Source organism: Buteo buteo, chromosome 12, assembly GCF_964188355.1.
Source record: "Buteo buteo chromosome 12, bButBut1.hap1.1, whole genome shotgun sequence".
NCBI lineage: Eukaryota > Metazoa > Chordata > Aves > Accipitriformes > Accipitridae > Buteo > Buteo buteo.
The window spans coordinates 6,841,372-6,849,434 of NC_134182.1; positions in this window are offsets into that span (position 1 = coordinate 6,841,372).

Consider the following 8,063-nt stretch of genomic DNA (forward strand, 5'->3'; position numbering starts at 1 on the left):
CTGAGTCACTGGCAATAAATCTTGGTGATGCAACATAAAGAGGCTGACAAAGCTCTGTTCCAAATATACTGGTCCTTTGAGAAAAGCTAAATAATCTCAGGGACAAACTGTTGTTAGAAATGACATTGTTTTCAGAAGCACCGTCAATGTGGATGTTGCTTGTGCAGCCTCTTCTTTGAGGTAGTTGCATGGGAGATACCATGGCAAGGTCTTCCTTGACTCTGTTGTCCCAGAAGGATAAGCAGTGCAATTGAAACAACTTTGCCAATTAAGCTGCTTGGCTGCTCTACAAAATTATCCTTGCCTATCCTCTTTGCTGTCCTTTCCCACCCCTTGGCTTTTAGCACTTTCTGCCTTGGACTTTGCTTTATAAGTCACAGATGAAATACTGTGTGATTTAGAGCAGCTGGGTGCACCCTTTGAGGTAACTGTAATGGGCAGGGTCATACAAATCAGTTGTCTGCTGTCAAAGGAGGTCTAAGGGGTAGTTTAGCCATTTAACCTCCTCCTATTTATGCAGTTGCTTTAGAAATTGTGAAAGTAGGCTGCATAGACCTGTTGAAGTACCACGAAGCAAAGTAGCCATCCTTCACCCCAGTGCTAGCCACTTCTCCAGGCTGAGTAGCAGCTCAGGGCGGTTGTTAGCCTTATTAATCTGAAAAAGCAATGTGAAGGCTGCTTTCTGACAGCTTGATGCTCTCTTCTTTCTAGCACTAGAGCCTGCAATCCCCATCTTCTTTCCACCCTTGGCTGCATTTGTAGTGAAAAGACTGTAAGGGGAAGCTGGAAGAAGCCTGCTTGAGACCTCTAATCCTTCCCAGCCTGTTTGACTTGCGTTCCTGTCCTCTGGGTTCGGGTCCCATAGGTTCTGCCCTTCCTTGAGCTCCTCCGCCGTGTTTGGCTGCCGCATCTGCGCACTGCGGGGTCTGGGCCAGCACCTTCCATACACGTGGCACGGCGCAAAGGTGCCAGCTAGAGCAAAACCCCAGTTAAAATGCATGATTTGTGGAAATTACGGTTTCTCTCTTGCAAGCTGCTACTTCCTGGCTATTTCTGCTCTGATCTCCCCCATTCCACCTTCCCCCCAAAACACAGTTCAAATTAATAAGCCCAGCTCCTGCTGTTAGCTGCTTTGCAGACCGAGCTCAGTGGCAGGAGCCAGCCTGTCTGTGCTTTCACTCCTGCTCGCTGTACAAGGAGGCAGTGCACAAAAAGGAAAACTTTTGGGCTTGGGTCTTTGCTTTACCGTGTGCTGGTGGACAGAGATTTGTCACAGAGCTGTGCAAGTCCCTGCACTACACGTTGGTTGCTTGCATTGGGCTCAGGTGTGCTGGTGGTGTTTGTGCTGACAGCTGGTTTGATAGGACAGGTTACAAACGTGAGCTATGTACTTCTGGGTCCATTGCTTAAAAAATAAAACTTCTAACCTCACACTGCAGCTACAACCAGCTCCACGTACTGGAAGTTTAAGCAAAGCATGAAACGGTATCCCAAATCTTCCCCCAAATACCGCTCATCTGAGACCTGCCTGTTGCACATCAAAGGGCTTTCAAAGGTGTTTCGTTGAAACAAGGTCAGATTGGCTTAAAGAAGTATGTTAAACCATTTGGATTAGTATTGATATTCAAGGCAGGGGCACTTCAGCTTTATGGGAGATGAACCCCGTTCCTCCTCGTTGCCAGGTTTTATATCAGATGAAGCAAAACAGTCTTTGTGTCTCAGCTGGCACTCTGCGGGTGCTCAGAGCCAACGGGTGGCTCCAGCCAGGGAAGAAAAAGGGGTCTGCAAGCTGATATAAGCCGCGCAAGGTCTTTCTGTCCTTTGCAGTGCAGCTGTGGTTTGTATCGGCGGGCTTCAACAGTCACTTACTAACTGGAATCCGATTTCTCAAGCTCTTATCTTTGACACATGCTGTAAAACACCAGGAAGTTATTTGCAGCCTGCATCAGGATAGTCAAACAAGATTGCAGAGCGAGTGCGGAGCAACTAGCAGAGCTTTACGTGATGCTTGTAAAATTTGGTTCTGGTTTGCAGAGAACAGAGGTTTTTAATGTCTAAAAAAAAAAAAGTCATTAAGCCTTGTATTGCTTCTTACGCACGGGGAAGTGACTTCAGTGCAGGCCTGGTGATGGGAAGAACAGGGTGGGAAATGTTTTAATGCCAGTTTCAGCCATTCCCATTGCCAAGCTCAGCTGCCCCCCGCCAGCACCCAGGGGCTGGGCTTTGCCCTGGCACAGCAGAGCACCGGGAACACCTCCAGCACCCCAGGATAAAATCACCCCCTGCCCCAGCCACCTACATCCCACAAATGTCCCCCCCACCCGCCCTTAACCTGCACCAACCCGAGGCGAGGCAAGCTGGGTGGCATGGGGTAGCACCAAGGAAAAGCACCATCCTTTTGCAGGTGTCCCACTGCCAGTCGGAGGTAAAGCTGTGCCGAATATATCCATGCAGGTTGCTCAACCTGGCTTGGTTATTTTCCCCCCAGATGAGTAACGCTGTTTTCCTAGAGCCCGTCGACAATATTTTTCCTTGGCAAAGGCGCTCACCGGGATGCTTGTGCCAAAACTAATTTTTACAGGTAGTCTTTTGTAGCCAGCCCGCCGGTGCTGGATAAACAAGGGGGCTGGGGCGGTGAGTTCCCTCTCCCAGCAGAAGGGACCCCACAAAGAGCTGCTTTCTGCTCCCCCCTGAAACCAGCCAGCCCACTGGGAGCTGTGCCAGGTTTCCCTCCCCAGCCTCACTGGTGGGGCTTGCAGCGGCCACGATGCCGTATTTCTGTGCTTTTGGGGGCTAGCAAGGAACTCAGAGCTGGGGTCGGGCTGTGGGAGAGACGGTGCTCGCTCTCACCGTGGTGCATGGTCCAGAGCCAAAGGGATGTTGCCCAATGATGCCTGAGGATGCCACCTCCCTCCCAGTGCCCACACGTCCCCAGGGCTCTCCGAGAGCCCCAACACCACCATCCCTGCTCAGACTCAGCCAGCACGAGGGTCTCGGGGGACCGTGTCACACAGGACATCAGGGCACAACCTCATGCGTGGAGAAAGTGGTGGCGGGAAGGGAAAAACCCACCACAACTGGAAGTGGTGTAGAAAACCTCCTCTCTCACAGAGGAGCTGCTTTGCCCAGCAGTAGGAGCATTTCTCTCAGCCAGGTTTGGAAAAACACCACTCCTGGCTGCAACCCTGCAGTGGTTTTTAGGGAGGGGAGCTGCAGCCCAGCAGCTGGGTGCCTGTTGGGCATCCAGCCTCAGTATTTGCCATCTCCACACCGTTAGCAGCCCAAGTCCTTAATGAACTTACCCAGGCAGGCCAGGTAACATACAGGGGGGCTGTGGATGCATGCACCGGGCCAGCACACCCCTTGAGACGTGAGGCTAACACAGCTAAAGCATCCCTCCACTGTCGTGGAGGGCAGCAGGACACCTCTCGCCCACCCTCCTCTTCCCCTGGGCAGATGCAGCAGAGCAGCCGGGCTTTCCAGCCTGCTTTTAGATCATTGTAACAGCACAATTTGGTTCTGGATGACAAGGTCAGCCGCATCTGGCTGCAGGGGTTGGGTTTCAGCCACCACTGACATTTGAAGATAGCTGCAAATGCAGCTGCAAAAACAAACAAACAAACAAACAAAACCCCACCCCACCAAACCCAAAACAGCAAGTAAACTGTTCTCCAAAGGCCACAGTAACACTCACCATGGGCTCAGGGCAGTCCCTACCAGCACCCCCATACCCAGCACCAGTACCACCATCACCATACCCCAGCCTGCAGAAGTGGGGGAGAGGGATGCTTCAGCCAGCAAGGCACGAAGCAGATGCAGGACCCTGTCCTCTAGGCAGCAGACAGACCTTGCAAAACAAGCACCACTGCCCTCAGTTCTCACGGCCTTTCATACCTTAACCCTAGGTAGAGCTTAAATTCAATTAAACTGAACTTTCTGTTACTATTAGGACATTAGTGCGTAGCTCCGCATGGCTACAGCGGTTCGGTCCAGGAGCAGGCAACCCCGGGGAAGCTGGTGGCTATACGGGCTTTATGCCCTGGGGCCCACTCCATGGGTTTCCTGCCCATTTTCCTTACTGGAAAGGGCTGGGAGGCAGCCGAGCCCCCCTCAGCTCTGCCTGGGATGCAAGCAGTGCCCCGGCCCCCCCGGCAGCCAGGGCATGTGTTGGGGACAGGACGGCGTGTCCCACGGGGCTGCTGCTGATGTGCATGCAGGGGACCTTCCAGAGAAGGGGTGGCAGGGCTTTCCCTTAAATGCTTTCCATTAATGGCAGCGCTGCTTACATGCACGCAGGAGCACCTAATGCCCACCCTGCCGGGCACCCCGCGCCTTCCCCACGGCTTGTGCGGGAGCAGTGGCAGCATCAAGCTGCTCATACCCTCAGCTCTGCATCGCTCCGGTATGAGCATCCATCAGAAGATGTGCCAGACACCAGCCTGGGCACAGAAGACGACCTCGGAGGACCCTTCGGGGAGAGCCGGCACAAGGCTCCCGCAGCACAAATCCTGCTGCTCCCAACAGCCACGCGCGTCGGCTCCCGAGCCGAGCCTGGCGGCAGGAACTCCGGCGGCAGGAGCCGGAGCCCAGCATGCCTCACCAAAGAGGCCGCAGGTGCTGCTGATTTTTTTACGCCAGTAAAAAGGGAGAGAGGGAGAGAAAAATGGGGAAAAACCATACTGGGGTACAGCCAGAGCCCCCAGCATGCCCAAGCGTGGTGACAGTAGCAGCCCCCGAGGTGCTGCGTCCCCCACCAGAAACATTTGGCAGGCTGGATTTGGCCCAGCAATGCCGCTGGCACACCACGACAGCGGGAAACTCCCAACTCCGGAGGAGGATTCGCACCCACCCAAACACCAGGGTTGTACAGGGAGTGGCTGGGATCGTACCATTAGATGGGGCTATAGTTAAAGAATTTGGATTTGTAAATTATATTTCGGACTCCAGGTGGGACTTGCCCAGGGGCAGCAGGTAAGTATTGGCCATCCCTGCTTCCATCCCGCTGTTGGCCGCAGAGGCATGGCAGGAGGAACAGGAGTCCTACACAGCCCGTGGGAAGCTGTGGTTGGGAGAAGTTACCAAATTGCCTGTGTCCACGCCTGTTGCTGCGAAGTTTATCCATCCTAATTAATTCCTCTGTAATACCCCCCGTTTTTCCCTGGTGCAGTACACAGAGCACAGAAATGGGAAAGACCACCAGCAAAGGCAGATGCCTGGTGCTCATCTGCCCATGGGCTCCTTGTGGCTTACGGAAAGGCTCAGCCTCATTGATTTCTGACCTAAACTAGATAACCGTCAAAGCTTCAGGTACTGGCTAAATGCTTAGAAAAAAGTATAATAATCCAGCCGAAGACTTTGAAGCTCCAAAATGATACCAAGCCTAGCAACCCCCAGGGGCATCAGCATTTCCATGGCACTGATGAAGGGGATGAGACACGGAGCAGAGCTTGCCCAGGGTTCACCAAGCCACAGTGAGACCCCTTTGCCATGAGACCACCCCATTTCTGTTCACACACAAGTTCAGGTGGCTTCATGGTGCACAGCAGCATTAGCATCTCTCCTACCACAGTACGGTAACTACTGGATTATAAGCCATAAAAAACAAAAAGTGCTCCATGCCATCAGGCTGCCAAACACATCCCTCTTGATATTGCCTACTTTCCATAAATATTTTACTTTATTCCCAAGCAGGTTCCCAGTGAATTGTAACATTTTGCCCACAAAGCAGCAGGCAGGTCGTACCCGATGGACTGCACCGAGGCCGCAGCTTGGTGCCACGCTCCCAGCTTCATGGGGTGGGACCGATGTACGTGCCCATCTTTTCCCAGCCCAGAGCCACACTTACCTGATCGCTGTCAAGGCAAGCATGGCCACTGGCCTCCTCCCTGCACAGCTGCATTCTGCATAGCAGAAATCCACTTTCCATTATGATTACTGCCTAACACGCAGTTTAGTTCCAGCCCTTTCCCCCTTCGAGAATACGAGTGCCCAGGAATAGCTGCTGGCTTTCTGCTCCCACGGCAGCTTCTTCTAGGCAAAAGAAAAAGGAATTCCTTTCTTTCATTAAAATTGACAAGGCAAAGCCATGGATTTCAGATATATCTGTCCCACCCACCCCACTCCATCCCATCCCACCCCATCCCTGAGCCAGAGCTGTCAGCAGGAGCTGCTGGTAAGGCAATAGAGGCACATGGCGAGCGCGATGCCTGCGGCCCAGAGCGCGGGCAAGGGGGGGTTATCTGCAGGAGGAAAATTAAGTCCCTTCCTTACCTTAAGCAGTAAGAAAGAAATTTGCTTTAAAGGCTGCCTTACCAGCAGGGGAACTTGCTCTTACTCTGCTTAAGTGCCTATTGAGCAAACTCGGGAAGCTGCTGCCCTCTCAGCAGCGGCTGGCACTGCAGCTCATGGAAACAAACCTCGCGTTTCCCCAGGAGTTTTGTGCTTAAAAAAATCCCGACCCTAAAACCATATTGTCATTTCTTTTTACGGCAGGAGAAGGAAACCGGGAGCAGCCTCAGCTCTAGCCAGGGTGAGGGAAAGAGGGTCCCTCCTGGGGCTGCGGGGTGAGCATCTTCCCTCGGTGGGGGCGAGCAGAGACCTCGACCTGCACCCGCGACACAGGAGTCAACAGCTCAAGAAGTTCCCACCGGTTTTAAAGGTTCATTTGAGACACCGAGGGATACCAGCTTTCAAGGCTTTTTATTTTTTGGCTCACTAAGGCATAGTGCTTATCATGTAAGTCAGGTCAAGCAGGGCAGGCAGCTGCCAAAAACAGGTCACGGTGGGAAAATGTTGGCCACAGCCTTTTCTTTGTGGCTCATGCTCACCACATGCCACTTGGGGGTGTTTCTAGAGCACCAGCTAGTCCAGAAAGTTATTTTATTTCTTTTATTTTTTATGATTGATCTTTTAATCCCAAACAAAGAAAACCGGCGGAAAAGCCACAATGCTGTCAGAAACGGACAGGATTTTGGCAGCGCTGGCAGCGTGCCACCTCCCATTATTTGTGGGAATAAAGCCATTTCGCCATGTAGAAGAAGGAGTCAGGCCCTCAGCCTGCACCCAAACCCACGCCGCACCCCTGCCACCCAAAGGGGAGGATATTTTGCAGAGCATGGGCCACCCTGATCTCTGGGAAGGACGGAGCAGCCTGACCGAAAGCTGCCGTGCTTCACCAGGGACAGCCACACCAGCGCCTGGGCATACCCGAGCGCACGGGGTATTGCCCAGTCTAAAACCAGCTATTAAAAAAACCCCAGTCCTTTCCATCTTTTATAAAGTATAAATGACCAGATATGGACCAAAACAAGGCGCACAGGGCCGTCCGAGCCGGCAGCGCACACGCCTGGCTGGGGGAGGCGAGCAGGAAAAGAAATAGGAAGTGGAGACAAAGAATTTCCGCAACATCCCCCAAAACCACTTCCCGCACGTGGGGAGCCAGGAAACATTGATGGGAGAGATGCCCAGCCAGGGCTGAGCAGGGCTGGGGCCCCAAACAGCCTCCAGGGAAATAGGTTAAAGCACAGGGAAATAGATGGAAACTCACAGCCCACATCCACGGTAAAAATCCCACCTGACCTGTCAAGCCCTGGATTTGGGAATGACAAACATAGATACCATGCATGGATAAATAACTCGGTCCCAACCCAAGGGGCAAAAAGGCTGGAGCCCCACGAGATGCTTCTGAATTGCTTGCAGCAAGCGGGGAGGAGCTGGATGGTGGTTCCCCCCATCCAACAGCACCAGGTGACATTCTGCACGTCCCAAAAGCACTGCTGACCCATGCACAGGTTGTGGGCAAATCATAGGCAGCGTTTTTCCTGCTTCCATGGAAATGTTGGGGTTTACCTGTGCTGTTAGGAAGCAGCTCTGCCCGGCACATTGGTTTCCTGGCTGCAGGCAGTGCCGGCGGCTGGCGAGCCCTGCTGCAGAGGCAGGGTCTGGCATTGCAAATATTTGACCATTACATATTGAAAAGGTGTGTTGTCAGAGCATCTTTTTGAAAGCCTCTGTTTAGTACATGAAACTATGAAAAATTGTGACTGTTTTGTTCCTATATTAAA